This window comes from Cherax quadricarinatus, chromosome 90, assembly GCF_038502225.1.
Source record: "Cherax quadricarinatus isolate ZL_2023a chromosome 90, ASM3850222v1, whole genome shotgun sequence".
NCBI lineage: Eukaryota > Metazoa > Arthropoda > Malacostraca > Decapoda > Parastacidae > Cherax > Cherax quadricarinatus.
The window spans coordinates 11721570-11738316 of NC_091381.1; the positions used below are offsets into that span (position 1 = coordinate 11721570).

Genomic DNA, 16747 nt, shown 5'->3' on the forward strand with positions numbered 1-16747 from the left:
ATGATTTACAAGTGTACCACTTCGCTTCACAACTTGAGCCTGCTTCCTTGTCACTGGCTGGCTGAACCAAGATACTGACATAACGATCTGGCCCCTACTTCATATACCATTAATGTTTTCTTGATATTTATGATTCCTACAGCATGTGGCCATCCTTATTAATACACAGCTTGTTATCTAGCTGGCAATTACACACACACACACACACACACACACACACAAACGCATATATATATATATATATATATATATATATATATATATATATATATATATATATATATATATATATATATATAAGCAAGGAATTCGCAAGAGCAGGCGAAATATACACAAACACTGATCTCTGGCTGAAGGAGACTCGAACCTACGAACCTTGGGACAAGGTACGCAGTGCTTTACCAATCTACCCACACTGGACAATACCTTGGCGTGTAGCTAGCGCTACACGTTTGATCCAAGGCAGCCAGCTTTCAGGGAGAAGGCTTACAGCTTTTCATCTCATCCCCTGCATGCATCAGCCTTCCTAGAGATATTAACAATGCAAGGAATTCGCAAGATCAGGCGAAATATACACAAACACTGATCTCTGGCTGAAGGAGACTCGAACCTACGAACCTTGGAACAAGGTACGCAGTGCTACACCATTCTCACCACACTGGACCAATACCTTAGCGTCCAGCTTGCGCTAGTCGTTGATCCAAGGCAGCCAGCTTTCAGGGAGAAGGCTTACAGCTTTTCATCTCATCCCCTGCATGCATCAGCCTTACTAGAGATTTTAACAATGCAAGGAATTCTTGTGTGTGTGTACTCACCAAGTTGTACTCACCTAGTTGAGGTTGCAGGGGTCGAGTCCAAGTTCCTGGCCCCGCCTCTTCACTGGTCGCTACTAGGTCACTCTCCCTGAACCGTGAGCTTTATCATACCTCTGCTTAAAGCTATGTATGGATCCTGCCTCCACTACATCACTTCCCAAACTATTCCACTTACTGACTACTCTGTGACTGAAGAAATACTTCCTAACATCCCTGTGATTCATCTGTGTCTTCAACTTCCAATTGTGTCCCCTTGTTGCTGTGTCCCATCTCTGGAACATCCTGTCTTTGTCCACCTTGTCAATTCCTCTCAGTGTTTTGTATGTCGTTATCATGTTCCCCCTATCTCTCCTGTCCTCCAATGTCGTCAGGTTGATTTCCCTTAACCTCTCCTCGTAGGACATACCTCTTAGCTCTGGGACTAGTCTTGTTGCAAACCTTTGCACTTTCTCTAGTTTCTTTACGTGCTTGGCTAGGTGTGGGTTCCAAACTGGTGCCGCATACTCCAATATGGGCCTAACGTATACGGTGTACAGGGTCCTGAACGATTCCTTAAGATTTCGGAATGCTGTTCTGAGGTTTGCTAGGCACCCATATGCTGCAGCAGTTATTTGGTTAATGTGCGCTTCATGAGATGTGCCTGGTTTTATACTCAAACCAAGATCTTTTTCCTTGAGTGAGGTTTGTAGTCTCTGGCCCTTAGACTGTACCCCGTCGTCGGTCTTCTTTGCCCTTTCCCAATCTTCATGACTTTGCACTTGGTGGGGTTGAACTCCAGGAGCCAGTTGCTGGACCAGATCTGCAGCCTGTCCAGATCCCTTTGTAGTTCTGCCTGGTCTTCGATCGAGTGAATTCTTCTCATGAACTTCACGTCATCTGCAAACAGGGACACTTTGGAGTCTATTCCTTCCGTCATGTCGTTCACAAATACCAAAAACAGCACTGGTCCTAGGACTGACCCCTGTGGGACCCCGCTGGTCACAGGTGTCCACTCTGACACCTCGCCAGGTACCATGACTCGCTGCTGTCTTCCTGACAAGTATTCCCTGATCCGTTTTAGTGCCTTCCCTGTTATCCCTGTATGTGTGTGTGTGTGTGTGTGTGTGTGTGTGTGTGTGTGTGTGTGTGTGTGTGTGTGTGTGTGTGTGTGCGCGTGTGCGTGTGTGTGTGTGTGTGTGTGTGTGTGTGTGTGTGTGTGTGTGTGTGTGTGTGTGTGTGTGTGTGTATGTGTGTGTGTATGTGTGTGTGTGCAAAACAACCACTGTGAAAGGTTAGTGAAATTCCAAGTGCTTTCGTGACTTCTCACATTATCAAGGAACTATAAAGACAATACACCAAGGGAAGGCATATAAAGGGTCGAGACCACACCACACCATCACATCCCACTACAAAGCAACACCTGATGCGCGACGACACCCGACTCATGAGAAAGGACGAACGGACAGAAGTATCGGGAAGGGGGGTGGTGTGGTAATGTATGCCCGAGATCGCTTGAACTGTTGCATAAAAACGAGTATAAGATCTAAAATAAGACATTCAGGGTCTCTCTGGATAGAATTTTCGGAGGGGCATGAAAAATTGATTTGAGGTGTGATATACCGTTCTCCAAACTTAGATAGGGACCAGGGGAGACTACTATGGGATTAAGGCCACAATGCACGATAATGTAGTAATTCTAGGGGACTTCAACTTTAGTCAGATTCATTGGAATTTCTTGACTGGGAATTTAGAATCTAACGATTTCTTAGAAGTAGTTCAGGATTGTTTATTGAAGCAGTTTGTGATAGAACCTACAAGGCGAAATAACCTGCTTGATTTGGTTCGGGCAAACAAGGAAACCCTTGCTAATAATTTAGAAATTACAGAGGAACTCGGCGCAAGTGATCATAAATCAATTACCTTTAGCATTGAATGGAAGTATGATAGTAGGGATAACTCAGTAATGGTCCCAGATTTTCGCTTAGCAGATTACGATGGGCTTAGAGAACACTTATCATCTGTTGACTGGGGTAACGAAGAGAGCTATCAATATGAGAGTTTTCTATACACTATACATGCTGCTCAAAGAACATTTATTCCGTATAAAGAAATTAGATCGAATAGAAATTACCCAAAATAGATGAATAATAGGTTCAAATATCTTTTAGGGCAGAAGAAAGGAATTTATAGGCGTATCAAAAGAGGTGAGGGTCACCTTATGAATCAGTATACCGATATTAAGAGGGACGTTAAAAAGGGGATAAGAAAAGCTAAACGGGACTATGAAATTAAAGTTGATAGGGATTCGAAATCTAACCCTAAAAGTTTTTTCCAGGTGTACAGAACAAAAGTTAGAGATAACATAGGTCCCCTTAAAAATATCTATGTAGTTTTTACTGACGAAGACAATAAAGTGTGCTCTATTTTTAATTATTATTTTCTCTCGGTTTTCACTCAGGAAGACACTAATAACATCCCAATAATTAGTTTTTTTAGTGGGCCTGAAGAAGATAAATTATGTAATTTCACAGTCACTAGTGAAATGAGCTTTTTTCAAGGGTTCTTAAGGAATGCAAAAATGGAACTCTGTGAACCTTTAACTAATATTTTTAATACATGTATTTCTCTTCAAACAGGTGTAGTGTCTCATATGTGGAAGATGGCTAATGTAATTCCTATTTTTAAAGTAGGGGACAAGTCGTTACCGTCAAATTACCGCCCAATAAGCCTGACCTCAATTGTAGGCAAATTACTAGAGTCAATTATAGCTGATAATATAAGAAGCCATCTCGATAAGCATAATTTGATTATTGATACTCAACATGGATTCACGAGGGGCCGTTCCTGACTAACTAATTTATTAACGCTCTTCAGTAAGAGTTTTGAGGCTGTTGATCATGATAAAGAATTTGATATTGTTTATTTAGATTTTAGTAAGGCTTTTGATAGAGTCCCGCATCAGAGACTGTTAAAGAAAGTAGCTGATCATGGCGTTGGGAGAAAAGTGGTGTCATGGATCGAGTCATGGCTCACTAATAGGAAGCAGAGAGTGTGCGTAAATGAGGTAAATCTGAATGGGGATCTGTAACAAGTGGCGTTCCACAGGGATTAGTTTTAGGCCCATTGTTGTTTATAATATATATAAATGACCCTGTCGAGGGAATTACTAGTGACATAAGTAAATTTGCTGATGACACGGAGATAGGTAGGATAATCGATTCAGACGTTCATGTCTCAGAACTTCCAGAGGATTTAGACAAACTCAATTCGTGGTCAGAAAAGTGGCAGATACAGTTCAGTGTAGATAAATGTAAAGTTCTAAAGCTCGGAAATTACCATAACCCCAAAATTCTCGGGGTTATGGTAAGCAGCAACCTTAAACCAAGACAGAAGTGCTTAAGCGTGCGTAATAAGGCTAATAGATTGCTGGGATTTATATCAAGAAGTGTAAGCAACAGAAGTCCAGAGGTTATACTACAGCTTTATAATACGTCATTAGCAAGGCCTCACCTAGATTATGCAGCTCAGAGTTCTGGTCTCCGTTTTACAAAATGGATATAAGTTCGTTAGAAAACATTCAGCGACGAATGAAAAAAATAATTCATTGCATTAGAAATCTTCCTTACTAAGAAAGATTGAAGTCACTTTAATTACATTCACTTGTAAGACGAAGAATGAGGGGAGACATGATCGAGATGTATAAGTGAAAGACAGGTATTAATAAAGGGAATATAAATAAGGTCTTGAGGATATCTCTCAAGACCTTATAAATTTTGGATATTTCTTCATCTATAAACTCTGGACTACTACTACGCAAAGCTCTCAAAAACATTGATGAGAAAGAAGACAGTTTAACTCTGTCTTGATGTGAAGAATAATAGTGTACATTGGAACAGTTATTTGTAAGTTTTCTGTAAATCTTAAATTTTAAATCATTATTACTCTTAATAATTAAAACATCAAGAAAAGGCAATGAGTTATTTTTCTCAAATTCAACAGTAAAGTTTATAGAATGGGCTAAGTTATTTAATTTAACAAGGAAATGATTTTTATCTACATTCTTTGGCATAAGACACAAAATATCATCAGTGTAACTGAACCATTTAGCACTTAATTAGGGAGGATTGTGTTAAGCAATCTTGTTTCAAAAAATTCCATGTATAGGTTACTAAAAACCTACACATGGACCTGTCTAGTTGGGCCAGAAAGCCTGCTGCAGTGTTCCTCCTTTCTTATGAGTAGGGTGTCGGCCCGCGTCAGGTGTTGCTTTGTTGTGGGATGTGATGGTGAAGTGTAGTCTCGACCCTTTATGTGCCTTCCTTTGATGTATTGTCTTTACAGTTCCTTGATAATGTGAGAAGTCACGAAATCGCTTAGAATTTCACTATCCTTTCACTGTTTACTGTGATCTTATTGCATATATATATATATATATATATATATATATATATATATATATATATATATATATATATATATATATATACTTAGGGTTATAACATTTTTACAACGTAATATTCCTGTACCTTAATCAGATGAACTTTTGCCTAAAAGCAAAGAAATTATCTTTCATTTCAATATTCTTTTAGAAAATGTCGCCCCTAAATGAAAAAAAAAAGAGTAAGGAAAACAAGTAACTTGAATGCGTATTGTCTGTAATATTAATAACAAATAAAACAGCTTACAGTATCATTGTTATCACGTTTGTACATATATTACTACTTATTGCTTAGAATAAGTTGCAGTTTGTTTTTATTTCTGCAGACAACATACATAACTTTGATTGCACGTTCAACACACTGATTACTTCTTGGTATATTAAGTGCTGACGGCTCCAGCTTCCAGTAATTTTTCAATGAGTTTAGTACTTTTTTGTAAGGTTTCAATATTTCTGACCAATTCTTGAAATCATTTTCATCGTACATCTGTAGGTATAAGAAAGAATGCAAGAATATCTAAAATGGCTCTTGAATTCCACCTCGCATTGCTGATGTTTGGAATTTTCTGAATGTTAATCAAAGGACAGTGCCCTTTTTCTTCAAAGAATCTAAACACTCGTGTTAGATGGTACAAAAACTTCATATCACTTCTCCATCCTGATATATTGAGGATCTCTTCTGTTCCATTAATAAACTTTGCCTTTAGTTCCTCATAATTCTTCACCAGTTGGGATACAAATGGATACTCAGTGTTTGGAGAACTGGTTTTAACACCAAAATTTTCATCCATTACCAAACGGAGAATCCTGTCCAGAACATGATACTGACAACTGATAAATTGTGGTTTGCTAATCCCCTTTTCTGAGAACATTCGTTGCAACATGACAAAGCTCCACTCTTTTTCCCTGTGTTAACGTTAGTGGTATCAGCAATGACCATCTTTATTGCATTCCATAAGTTGTATTCATCAATAACATCAATAGTAGACGCCAGTATATAGAGTTGCCAATTAGTAATTTTCTGAGTTGCTACATATGGGTTTCGGTCATAAAGAATTCGTTTGGATTGTCGACCCTTAGTCTGGGCAGCGGCTCGCTGAACACTGAGTCGTATTGGGACTTTAATATCTCACTCATTCCTTGGCTGTCATCTGTGTATGTACCATCCCGCCTAAGCAGGAGCCCAATACTGGATGTTGTTTTTCCCTTAGATTTGGCATAAGAGAAGAAGTATTTTTTTTTCAATTTCCTTTATGGCTTTTAGTTCTTCCTGTGATTCTTGTCTCCTGTAAGATTCCTTCAGCTTAAGTTCGATATTTGCAATTTCATTGACCAGTGCCTCCCTTCGTATTTCAGATATATTGGCCCCTCTCAGCAGCTCTGTGACTCTTCGCCTTCTTCTGTATAGGGAGCATCTCACTCTTTCTAGTTGACATCTTTTCCTTTTTCTTAATGGAATGTGTCTTGAGCAGATCTCAAGAAGCACATAATTCATTTTTTCAAGGCAAATGTTCGGATCCGTGTTGTTTAGGATATCTTTCCAGCTTGTTTCATTTAGGACATGGTTTACTTGATCCCACTGTATGTTTTTGTTATTGAAATTGAATTTCGTGAAGAGACCTTCATGACTGCCTGGTGGCCTGGTGGTTAACGCTCTCGCTTCACACGGCGAGGGCCTGGGTTCGATTCCCAGCCAGAGTAGAAACATTGGACGTGTTTCTTTCCACCTGTTGTCTATGTTCCCCATCAGTAAAATGGGTACCTGGGTGTTAGTCGACTGGTGTGGGTCGCATCCTGGGACACTGACCTAAGGAGGCCTGGTCACAGACCGGGCCGCGGGGGCGTTGACCCCCGGAACTCTCTCCAGATAAACTCCAGATAAACTGCTCACATTTTGCTGGTCAGAAGCCCCGTGCATACATGTCTGCACCTCTATTGTGTTGTGATCTGAGTGTATTGTCTTTGATACGGTTATGTTACGTATCAAATCATCGTCGTTAGTGAACATGAGGTTCAGCGTATTTTCTAGTCTTGTAGGCTCTAATATTTGCTGGTTTAAGGTGAATTTGTTGCAGAGATTTAATAGTTCGTGTGTGTGTGAATTTTCACCTGAGCTGCGTCCTGGGGTGATCACTGCTAAAACATTGTTTGCTCTGCTCCTCCATTTTAGGTGTCTGAAGTTGAAATCTCCTAGTGGTAAGATGTTTAGGGCAGGAGTTGGGAGATTTTTCAGGCAGTGGTCAATTTTCACAAGCCGCTCCCGGAATTGCTGGGAAGTTGTAATGTGGTATGTAAACTTTGGGTGCCTTTGATTGAACTTTGTAAAGAAAGAGGTTTGAAAATTGGTAATACATATTTAAAAAGTATAAATAAATGTACGAGATATGATAAAGTGTGTAATGGCAGTAGTTTTTTGGACTATTTAATGGTAGATAAAAGAATGATGCTTAGACTTCAAGATGTGTATGTTGATACAGGGGTCTCAGATATATCAGATAAATTTTTTATATGAAGCTACAGTGAGAGATGTTAGATGAGATACAAGAAGTAAGGTATCCGCAAATAGGAAAGAAATGAAGATTTATAAACTAAGGGAAGAGGCAGTTGAGATATAAGTACCTATAATAAAAAAGATGAGCTAGGCTGAAGAGGTATGGGGTTGATTTAACAATGCAATATTAGGCCTGGTTACAAATGGACCGAGGTGGCGTTGACCCCTGAAACTGTCTCTAGGTATACTCCAGTTAAGACCCTTCAGCAGATGTGTGTGGTTACAGGAAAGTGGGTGTAGGAGGGAAGCGATTAGTGGAATGATAAGGTAAAGAGAGGAGTAGGAGAGTAAAAGTTGGCACATGATTGGTTTTCACAAAATAGAAATGATATATAGAGAGAGAGGTATATGGAGAGAAAAAGAGAGGTTAAGAGAGTTTTGAAGGAATGTAAAAGAAGAGAAAATGAGAGAATGGATGAGGTGTTATCAACAAACTTTGCTGACAATAAGGAAAAGTTTTGTTGTGAGATTAGTAAGTTGAGAAAGCCTAGGGAACGAATGGCTTGGGCAGTTAAAAATAGGAGGGGATAGTTATTAGATGGAGAGTTAAAGGTATTGAGAAAATGGAAGGAATATTTCGAGGAAATGTTAAATGTTGATGAAGATAGGGAAACTGTAATTTCCTGCATTGGGTAAAAAGGTACAACATCGTGTAAGAGTGAGGAAGGACCAGATGTCAGTGTGTAGGAGGTGCCTGAGGCTGTGGGGTAGAATGAATAGGGTTGAAGCAGCTGGGATCAACGGGATACAGACAGAAATGTTAAGAGTAATTAAGAATATAACTTTGTAATGTTTGGTGCGTTTATTTAATAAATTTATGAGAGAAAGGTACCTAGGGATTACCAGAGAACATACATAGTTCATTTGCATAAAGTCAAGGGAGACAAGAGGGAGTGTAAAAATTATACGGGAATAAGCCTGTTTATTGTACCTGGTAAAGTGTACGGTAGAGTTAATTTTAAAAGAATTAAGAGAACATAAGAAAGAAGGAACACTGCAACAGGCGTACTGACCCATGCGGAGCAGGTCCATGTCCCCCCCCCCGGATTAGACCAGTGATTTCCCCCGGATTAGCCCAATGACCCACCCAATCTGGTCACCTCCACTCAAGAAAGGAGCACGGCACAAGACCCAGCAGCACAAGCTAGTGAGGTCCAACTCACACCCACTCACACCCACTCATGTATTTATCAAATCTATTTTTAAAACTACACAACGTTTTAGCCTGAATAACTGTACTCGGGAGTTTGTTCCACTCATTCACAACTCTATTACCAAACCAGTGCTTTCCTATATCCTTCCTGAATCTGAATTTTTCTAACTTGAAACCATTGCTGCGAGTCCTGTCTTTGCTGGAAATTTTCAGCACACTATTTACATCCCCTTTATTTATTCCTGTTTTCCATTTATACACCTCGATCATATCCCCGCTAATTCTACGCCTTTCGAGAGAGTGCAGATTCAGGGCCCTCAGTCTATCCTCATAGGGAAGATTTCTGATACATGGGATCATCTTTGTCATCCTCCTTTATACGTTTTCCAGAACATTTATATCCATTCTGTAATACCGTGACCAGAACTGAGCAGCATAGTCTAAATGAGGCCTAACCAAGGATAGAGTTGAAGAGCAACCTGAGGACTTCTATTATTTATACTTCTAGATATGAAGCCAAGAATTCTGTTAGCTTTATTGCGAACACTAATGCGCTGTTGTCTTGGTTTTAGATTACTGCTGACCAGAACTCCTAAATACTTTTCGCAATCAGTAGTATTAAGATCTACATTATTTAGTTTATATGTGGTATGGTTATTTAACTGTCCAACATTTAGAACTTTGCATTTGTCAATATTAAATTGCATCTGCCACTTCTCCGACCATTGCATCAGTCTATTCAAATCATCCTGGAGTGCTCTAGTGTCCTCATTAGAATGAACTGGACGGCCTATTTTGGTGTCATCAGCAAATTTGTTTATGTCGCTATTTATTTCCTCATCTATGTCGTTTGTGTAAATTGTGAACAACAAGGGGCCCAACACTGACCCCTGAGGAACACAGCTTGTGACGTGCCCCCATTCTGATTTCTCCACATATATGCAAACTCTCTGCTGCCTATTTGTCAGCCATGCCTCTACCCAGGAAAAAATTTCTCCTCCTATTCCGTGTACCATAAGTTTCCTCAATAGCCTCTGGTGTGGAACTCTATCGAAAGCCTTACTGAAGTCCATATACACAATATCATATTCATTACTATGATCTACCTCCTCAAACACCTTAGTGAAAAAAGTTAGTAAATTCGTAAGACAGGAACGAACCTTTGTAAAATCGTGTTGAGATTCATTAATCAATCTGTGTCTATCAAGATGGCTACGAATTGCTTCGGCAATTATTGATTCCATAAATTTTCCCACTGTGGAGGTAAGGCTTATTGGTCTACAGTTCGAAACCATGGACCTGTCACCTGCCTTGTAAATAGGTATTACATTTGCCATTTTCCACTTATCAGGCACTATGCCAGTTTGTAGTGATATGTTAAAAAGATTAGCCAAAGGTATGCTATGTTCCTCTTTACTTTCCTTTAACACCCTTGCAAACAGTTCATCAGGACCTTTGGATTTGTTAAGTTTTAGTTTCTCTATTTGTCTGAGGACCATGTCACTAGTTACCACAATCGTGCATAGTTTATTATCGTCCTGTTCTACATAATCTATTATTTCAGGAATATCACCAGTATTTTCCTGGGTGACAACTGAGAGGAAGTAGGTATTGAGAATTTCACACATATCCTTATCACTGTCGGTGATCTGACCAGAGTTACTCTAAAGTGGGCCAATCTTGTCTCTAATCTTACTTCTGTATATCTGAAACAACCCTTTTGGGTTAGTCTTTGAATCCCTTGCGACCTTAGTCTCATAATCCCTTTTTGCTTTCCTTATTCCTTTCTTTACGCACATGATAAGGTGGAAAGGGAACAATGTGGTAGATGTTTCAGCTGTATGAAATAGGTGGTAGGTTACTGAAAGCAGATAAAAGATTTTACGAGGATAATGAGGTAGGTAAGAATATGAAGGAGAGAGGGAGATTATTTACCAGCAAAAGTAGGTCTCAGCTAGGGATGTGTGATATAACCATGGTTATTCAATATAATTATATATGATGTTTCAAGAAAAGTGAATGCTCGGGTATTGGGAAGACGTGTGGAATTTAGAGATAAATAATCTAATACAAAGTGGGAATTATCCCAGTTACTTTATGCTGATGACACTGTGCTTTTGAGAGATTCTAATGAGAAGTTGCACAGGTTAGTGAACAAGTTTGAAAAGGAATGTTAAAGAAGGAAACTAATTGTGAATATAGGAAAGAGTAAGGAGATGAGGATAAAAGAATTAGGTAATGAAAGATTGGATATCAGATTGGAGAGAGGGAATATGGAGGAAGTGCATATATCCAGATATTTGGTAGTGGACTTGTCAGCAGAAGGGTCTTTGAAAGACGAGGTGAAGCACAGAACTGATGAGAGGAAACAAGTAAGTGGTGCACTGAGGAGTCTGTAGAGACAAAGGTCATTATCCGTAGAAGTAAACAGGGAAATGTATAAGAGTTTAGTGTGAAGCATGGGTAGTGAATTTTCCATCAATAAGAAGGCAGTGTAGAGGCATGCCAAAGGGCAATGTGTAGTGTGAATGTTGTTCAGACAATCCGATGCTTGGAGATTAATTAGAAGATGTGGAGTTTAGAAAAGCTTTGCTGAGGTGGATGGGCCATTTTGAGAGGATGCAACGAAATACAGTGACATGGAGAGCGAATGTATCTGTGGTGGAAAAAAAGGCGACAACAGTCAAGGACCAGGTAATCATTCTGAGGAAGGAAGGAGGGAAGTTCACAAGAAATGACCGAGAAGTATGTGATGAGCTCAACATGAGATTTAAAGAAGTATTTACAATGGAGAGAGGAAGGGGTTTGGAAAGCCGAAATAGTAGGATACAACAGCAATGGATACACCAAGTACTGGACGAAATACACACAACCAAGGAGGAGGTGAAGACGCTGCTAAGTGAACTTGATACCTCAAAGGTGGTGGGACCAGGCAACATCTCTCCGTGGGTCCTTAAAGAGGGAGCAGAGACGCTGTGTGTGCCACGAACAACAACCTTCAACACATCCACTGAAACTGGGCAACTACCTGAAGTGTAGAAGACGATAAATATAGTCCAAATTTAAAAAAAAGGCGACAGACATGAGACATTAAACTACAGACCAGTGTCACTGACAGGAATAGTATGCAAAATCATAGAGAAAAAAATATCAGGAGGAGAGTGGTGGAGCACCTAGAAAGGAACAAGTTTATACACAGCAACCAGCACGGTTTCAGAGACGGGAAATCCTGTGTCACAAACCTACTGGAGTTTTATGACAAGGTGACAACATTAAGACAAGAAAGTGGTGGGTAGATTGCATTTTCTTGGACTGTAAGAAGGCCTTGACAAAGTTCCACACAAGAAATTAGTGCAAAAGCTGGAGGACCAGGCAGGTATAACAGAGAAGGCACTGCAATGGATCAGGTATCACCTGACGGGAAGGCATCAGAGTTATGGTACTTGACGAGTGTCAGAGTGTTCAGAAGTATCCCTGTTTGCAGATCATGTGAAGATAATGAGGAGATTTCAATCGGAAGAGAACCAGGCAGGACTACAAAGGGATCTGGACAGGCTGCAGGCTTGGTCCAGAAACTGGCTCCTGGAGTTTAACCCCACCAAATTCATGAATATTGGGAAAGATCAAGGAAGACCGTAGACAGAGTACACTCTAGAGGGCCAAACACCACAAATCTCACTCAAGGAAAAGGATCTTGGGGTGAGTATAATACAAAGCACATCTCCTGAGGTGCACATCAACCAAATAACAGATGCAGCATATGGGCGCCCAGCAAACCTAAGAAAAGCATTCCGACATCTCAATAAGGAATCGTTCAGGACTCTACACTGTACGTCAGGCCCATATTGGAGTACGCAGAGTACTGAGAGGAATCGAAAAGGTGGACAGAGACACGATGTTCCAGAGATGGGACACAGCAACAAGGGGTCACAATTGGAAGTTGAAGACTCAGATGAGTCACAGGGATGTTAAGAAGTACTTCTTCAGTCATTGAGTTGTTAGGACGCGGAATAGTCTGGAAAGTGATGTAATGGAGGTAGGATCCATACATAGCTTTGAGAAGAGGTATAATGAAGGCCATGGAGCAGGGAGAGAGTGACCTAGTAGCCATCAGTGAAGAGGCGGTGCCATGAGCTATAATTTGACCCTTGCAATTATAATTATGTTAGTACACACACACACACACACACACACACACTCTTTCACACTAACTAACACACGCTAACACGCATATTCACATACATGCGAGCACTAACTCCAGGATTCACATACTCACCCACGGATTATTATTATAATCAAAAAGATGCGCTAAGCCACAAGGGCTATACAGCGACTCACCCACGGAAATTTATGCTCCCGCACACTTGCACACATACACACTCAAATGCTCTCACAATCATCAGCATACACACGCGTCTATACAAGGAAAGGTTAAAGACTGAAGACCTTGCACCAGGACACCAGGGAGCACAGAAACTGGATCCCAGAAGCCAAGAAGAAAAGGTAGTGGAGTCAAGGAAGAATTTTATGTGAAGGAAGTATGGGTAGCAGGATTCAGGTGCTTGATAGAAGAAGAATGTGGAAAAGGGTTCGTGAGTTTTGCAGAGCGATGGAAGTGTCTGAAGAGAGCAAAGAAAGGAACAGACAAACAGCAGTTGCTTAAACTGAGGTACAGAGCCAGGAGGAGGAACTTAGGGAGCTGAAATAAGAAATGGAGCAGAGGGAGAAAAAGAACAATGAGATGGGAGCAGGAATGGCAACAGCAGGTGAGGTGACTAAAGGAGGGGAGGAGCTAACAGGACATTTACAAAAAACTATAACAAAACCAGGAGGTGCAGATGATAAGAGGGGAACAGCAAAAGCGTTGCTCAAATTGAACACAGAGAAATGGAGACAACTGTGCGAGAAAGGGAGAGAGAGAGAGAGAGAGAGAGAGAGAGAGAGAGAGATGACTTCACATCGCAAAATAGCAAGAATGTCTACGCTATCTGGCTATTGTCCCACTAGTTACTGTAGTGTTTGTGGGTAAACCACAAGGGACAAAATACTTCTTAGATGTAAGGAGCCTACTTGTTCCAACTACTGGCGCACAGATTGCATTCCAGAAGAAGAATTTTGTTGCAGCCAGGATGAAAATTTCAGAAAATTGAAGGATATCCATAATCCTGTGGTATATGTGGATATAAGCCTGGAGCTACAGGAGGAAGGTTCAGAAGTACGACCTCAGGGACTCCTGTCCAAAGATCAAGACTGCCCTCATGGCTGTGTTGTAAAGTCGCAGCTAAAATAATCCATCACAGGGAAGCACTTCATGAGCTCCTCAAATCATTAGATAACCTTCAAGCTATTGTAGAAGGTCAGTGCAAGCCTACATCAAGTGACGTAAGCTGCTCAGCTGATGGCGACACTATTGACAATGACTGGATGTTCCACACTGAGCTTAACTCAGGGGTAAATAACTGGTGGAATTCTGTCATTGCTAAGGTCCCACAGACTAACAGAGTTCAAAACGCTACCTTTGGGAATTCTAACACAATTCCTCTGACCACCACAGAGGGAACAAATCCTCTTCCCAGCAACGATGGAAGCCGGACCGGGCCGCGGGGGCATTGACCCCCTGAACTCTCTCCAGGTAAACACTACAGTAGTTATCCCGTGGCCCTGAGTTTCAAATAACTTTCGTAATGAACAGTAGAGAGTGAAGCAGCACGAGAAGGATAGAAACCAAACTTCAGAAGAGGGGACTACACAGGCATGAGGCAATTTCTGTATGAGGAGCAGTCGGAAGGAGAACTTGAGGGAAAGACAGTGAATGAGACAAGAGCGCATGTAACCAGAAAGTTCAGGGAAGCAGAATGAAAGTTCGTACCCAGGGGCAATGGAAAAACTAGGAAGACCAGAGTGATCCCATGAATTACCCAGTGGTGCAGAGAGGCCAAAGCCAAATATAACAGAGCGTGGGAAAAAGCATAGAAGACAAAGAACTCAGGACAACAAGTTCAGCTGAAGAGCAAGAAATAAGTATACATGGTTAATGAAGGAGGCTCAACGGTAATTTGGGAATGACATAGCATCAAGAGACACATATAACCCAAGGTTGTTATATAGCCTCGAAATGAGGGAAAAAAAAGCATTAACGGGCCAGGTAATCAGGCTAAAGAAGGAAGGTATGGAGCTCACAAAGAATTATCAGTAGGTCTGTGAAGCATTCAGTCTTTTGTCTCTAATGAGAACAAAGACTTCCAGCAATCCTAGGAGGAAGAATGCACCGGCACGTGTTGGACACAACACACACAACCGGGAAGGAAGTGAACAAACTGATATGAAAGTTAGATACCTCTAAGACAAAGGGACCAGATAATACATCTACGTGGGCCCTGACAGAGGAGGCAGATGCACGGTGCACTTATTATAAGTATTCATTAAGTTTATCGAACCAGGGCAATTGCTAGATGTGTGGAAGACATCCAGTGTATTCCCACATTTTAAGAAGCGAGGTAAACAGGCATCCTTCAACTACAGATCAATGTCACTGACAAGTAGAGTGTGTAACGCATTGGAAAATAATATCAGGAGAGGAGTGTTGGAGCATCTAGGAAAAAGTGGGTTCTTCCAAGTCATCCAGCACGGCTTCACTGATGGAAAATCCTGTTTTATAAGCCTTCTGGAGTTGTACGAAGTAACATAAGTAAGACAGGAACGAAATGGGCAGAAAGGATTATCTTTTGACACAGTACCGCACGAGATACTTATACAAAAGCTAGAAGAGCAGGCAAGAATATCAGAAAAAAACACTGCAGTGGATCAGGAAATATCTAACAGGCAGTAAATAGTAAGTAATGTTCCATGTTGAGGTGTTGGAATGGGTGCATGTGATGAATGAGGTTCCACAAGGCTCAGTTATAGGGTCGGTCCCGTTTTTTGCACACGTGAATGACCTAACATAAAGGATAGTTTTCTACGCTTGCAGATGACATAAAATTAATGAGAATACAAACGAATGAGGACCATGAGAGGTGACAAAGAGTCCAGGAGAGGCTACAGGCCTGGTCAGGACAAATGACTCCTGAAGTTAAATCCCACCAAGTTCAAAATTTTGAAGCAGGAACATGGACAAAGAAGACCGCAGACGGAGCACAGGCTCCGGGAAAAAGGGCAAAAGCTCCAAACCTCGCTGAAGAAGGACCGTGGAGTGAGTATCATACCGATGATATATCCTGAGGCACACACAATAAATGTAACTGTTGCAGCAAATGCAGGTTTGGTAATCTAAGAATAATATTTCGACGTGTAAGCAAGAAGGTATTCACAACACTGTACACCATAATGGAGTATGCAGCACTAGTATGGAACCGACACCTGGTCAAGCAGATCATGAAATTGGAGAAAGTGCAGAGGTTCACAACAAGACTAGTCCGGAAAGTATGGAGTAGGACGAGAAGTTAAAGGAAACTCGACTTGTTGACACTGGAATACAGGAGGAAAAGGGGGGGGGGATATGATGACGACGTAGAAAATATTGAGACGAACTGGCTAGATGAACAGGGACAGAGAGTTTCAGAGATGGAATACGACAATAAGGGAACACAACTGGAAGTTGGAAACCCAGATGAGTTATAGGGATGACAGGAAATATTCTGTCAGCCTTAGAACTATCAGGAAGTGGTGCACTCTGGAGAGTGAAGTAGTAGAGGCATAGTCCATACACAGCTTTAGCGAGAGGTATTGTAAGTCTCTTGGAGATGGGAAAGAGTGGGCCTAATAGCGACCAACGAAGAGGCAGAGCCAGGAACTGTATCTCAATCCCAGCA

General features: G+C 40.9%; 1 protein-coding gene across 1 annotated transcript in view; it reads right to left on the reverse strand.

The window, feature by feature from the left end:
• LOC128693278 (uncharacterized) overlaps positions 1–16747 on the reverse strand; it is a 586781-nt gene that overhangs the window by 69278 nt on the left and 500756 nt on the right. The gene's annotated exons all lie outside the window — the stretch shown is intronic.